Source organism: Canis lupus, chromosome 12 (assembly GCF_048164855.1).
Source record: "Canis lupus baileyi chromosome 12, mCanLup2.hap1, whole genome shotgun sequence".
NCBI classification, from domain to species: Eukaryota; Metazoa; Chordata; class Mammalia; order Carnivora; family Canidae; genus Canis; species Canis lupus.
In genome coordinates, this window is record NC_132849.1 from 53503264 (window position 1) to 53506883 (window position 3620).

Here is a 3620-nt window from a genome sequence, read left to right on the forward strand (position 1 = left end):
TGGCGTCCCACAGACAGGAAGGGGGCTGGATGTGCCTGGGTTGGGCCAGAAGCCCGGAGACCAGCCCAGTACAGGTTCTTCTGTCTTGCTTTTGCTGATTTCTGACAAGGGGCTGGCGCCTCAGAGGTGCTCACAAAGCACTGGACCCTTTACAACTGTGTTTGGATGGAGAGGAGCCCGGCGGTAAGCCTGATGTCCCAGATGAGCATTCCTCCCAAGCCAGGAGGTAGCCTCAGCCCTGCACAAGACACAAGGCCAGGTGCCAAAGGGTCACTTTGCATCCTTTTTAATAGACTTTCTGCTGACAGAGGGCTTTGAGGAGTCAGGTCAAGAGAAAGCAGGTTTGGGGCGCCTGGGTGGTTCAGTCTGTGAAGCATCTGCCTTCATCTCAGGTTCGTGATCTTAGGGTCCTGGGATCGAGTCCCTCATGGAGCCACACATGGGGCTCTCTGCTCAGTGGGGAGCCTGCTTCTCCCTCTCCCTCTGTTACTCCTCCTTGCTTGTGTGTTGTCTCTCTCTCTCTCTCTCTTTCTCTCTCTCCCTCTCTCTCTCTCTCAAACAATAAAAAAAAAATAGGGACACCTGGGTGGCTCAGTGGTTGAGCATCTATCTGCCTTTGGCTCAGGGTGTGATCCCAGGGTCCTGGAATCGAGTCCCACGTTGGGCTCCCGGCATGGAGCCTGCTTCTCCCTCTGCCTGTGTCTCTGCCTCTCTCTCTCTCTCTGTGTCTCTCATGAATCAATAAATAAAATCTTAAAAAAAAAAAAACAATAAAAAAATAGAATCTTAAAAAAAGAAAAAAGAAAAAGCAGGTTTGTTAAGCAGACCAATGCCGCCTTCCCTCCACGTTGCTCCCAAATCCTAGCCTCTCAGCTTCCCGGAAGCCTCCTTGAGCCTCAGTTTTCTCAGGTTTAAGATGGGGACAGTTGGACCTTCTGTGCTTGCAGAGGCACTATCGGTGCTCACTGTGAGATAAATGACAAAGTGCCATATAATTGCGGGGTGATTCTCAGTATCGTATAAATAATCTCCTCTCATCCAGAATCTCCTACTTGTGTCCTCTGGAGTATTTCCTTCCTGCTATCTGGATCTCTGCCCTGTCTTAGAGATGAAATATCAGGTTAATCTGCATTTTCCCGTTTTCATCCAACTGTTTAGGATCATGGACTCAAAGAAAACACCACAGTTCACTGGCATTATTTCTTCTGAAATCTCTCTTTAAAAACCTAACAGTAGGGATCTCTGAGTGGCTCAGCGGGTTTAGCACCTGCTTTTGGCCCAGAGCATGATCCTGGAGTCCTGGGATCGAGTCCCACGTCAGGCTCCCTGCATGGAGCCTGCTTCTCCCTCTGCCTGTGTCTCTGCCTCTCTTGCTCTCTGTGTCTCTCGTAAATAAGTAAATAAAATCTTTAAAAATAAAAAATAAAAAAATAAATAAAAAATAAAAAAATAAAAACCTAACAGTACATGGCTATGACAAGGAACAAGCTGGAGCTCAGGTCCATCATATAGGAGATGGAAAAAGAAGCTGCAGAACAATGTATAACATGAGCTCGGTTCTTCTTTTTTTTTTTTCTTAAGATTTATTGATTTATTTGAGAGAGAAGGAGGAAGAGAGAGAGAGAGAGTGTGTGTGAGTGGGGTGAGGGAGAGAGAGAGCAAGAATCCTCAGCAGACTCCCCACTAAGCATGGAGCCCCACCCCGGGCTCCATCCCAGGACCCTGAGATCATAACCTGAGCTGAAACCAAGAGTTGCACATCCAACCAACCGAGCCACCCAGGGGCCAAAACATGAGCTCATTCTTGAAGCAATAATGTCGTACTTACAAATGTGCTTATATCTGCATATATGAAAGGTCACACGCTGGGCTGTTTGGTGAGATTACTGGGCGCTGAGATTCCAGATTGACGTGGAAAGGTGGTGAGGGACTTTTCATTCATTTTTCTGGTACTTGGATTTTTTTTTTAACCATGATTGGTGATTCTGTATTTAAAAATTTTTTTAATTAAAAATGTTTTAATATTACTTTTTACATTAATGAAATTTTAAACATCAGCAGCCACTTGAAGTATATGGCCTTAAAATAGATTTTAATGGGTTGCATATGTCTGTTCTCACTATTTAATTTTCTAAATCTGTTAAATGAACATTCTTTTTCATATTTAAAATTGGAACCCACAATCCTAATCATTCCATTTATTGAGCATCTGAACAACCCAAGCTGAGTGCCAGGCACTTGATAGATTTTTCTTACTTAATCCACACTCTAACTTTGCAAGGTTAATTCTTTTCTTTTTTTTTTTTTTAAAAGATTTTATTTATTTATTCATGAGAGACACAGAGAGAGAAGCAGAAACATAGGCAGAGGGAGAAGCAGGCTCCTTGAAGGGAGCCCAGTGAGGGACCCAATCCCAGGACCCCGGGATTACAACCTGACCCAAAGGCAGATGCTCAACCATTGAGTCACCCAGGTGCCCAGCAAGGTTAATTATTTTCATACCCATTTTCCATCTGAAGAAGCTAAGGCCTAAGGTCACGCTGTTAATAAGTGGCAGAGCTGGAATTCTAAACCAGCACAATCTGACTCAATCTGACCAAAGTGCACATTTGTTTATAAATGGACTTCTCTGCAGGTTCCCGGATGTCATCTGAAGGATCACATAAAACCTCATATATGTAATTAAAATGTTTTTTCTTTTCTTTTCTAAAGATTTTATTTTTTTAGGTAACCTCTACCTTCAATATGGGGCTCAAACTGACAACCTTGAGATCAAGAGCCCCATGTTCCACCGATTGAGGCAGTCAGGTGCCCCTAAAAAACGACATCTAAGTGAAGGGATGGCAATTTACTAATCTGTTCAGAACGCCTTCTCAAAGATTTCTCAAATCCCATAAGTCTGAAGAATTCTAACAGCACAATGTGAAAAGAAGTCCGGTACAGAACTCCTGAGAGCTCCACCCTCCTGTCATCACCGAGGGCAGAATGTGGTATCTAGTGGGTCTGTGTATTTCCCTATAGGACTCCGTTCTCGATGGAATCCTCAGATTAGAAGTGAAATTTTCTTTCCTCTATCTTTTTTAAAGATTACTTTATTTGAGAGAGAGACAGAGAGAGAAAGAGCAGGAGGGGCAGAGGAAGAGAGGATCTCGAGCAGAGACTCCATCTCAGGACCCCGAGACCATGACCTGGGTCAGGAGCCACGAAGGCACCCCAGAAGTGGAGTTCTGTGTGTTGTTTCAGAGTGTGAAACGTAGAAGCCACGGGAGGAAGTAACCAGGGACTCCTTTCCAGTGTGACCGAAGGAAGAATTTGGCAACCATTAGAACAGGTTTGGTAGGTATTGAGATGACTGTCACAGGATTCAAAAAGAAAGGAGTTGAAGCATCAGACCTTCCATAGAAGGGGTTTTTGCATAAAAATGAATTCTGTGATTCTCAACTCTATGCTTTGCATTTTTATTCACCGTTGATAAGACCAACACAGAGCCTTAGGGGAGGACATCCCTGAGGTGACCCATTCTCTTGTTCAGATTCCCTGTGCAGTTGTAGCGTTGGGTTATGAAACTGGTTCGTTTCTGAAGGTTAGGATTTTCAAGACCATCAATCAATTATTTGGTC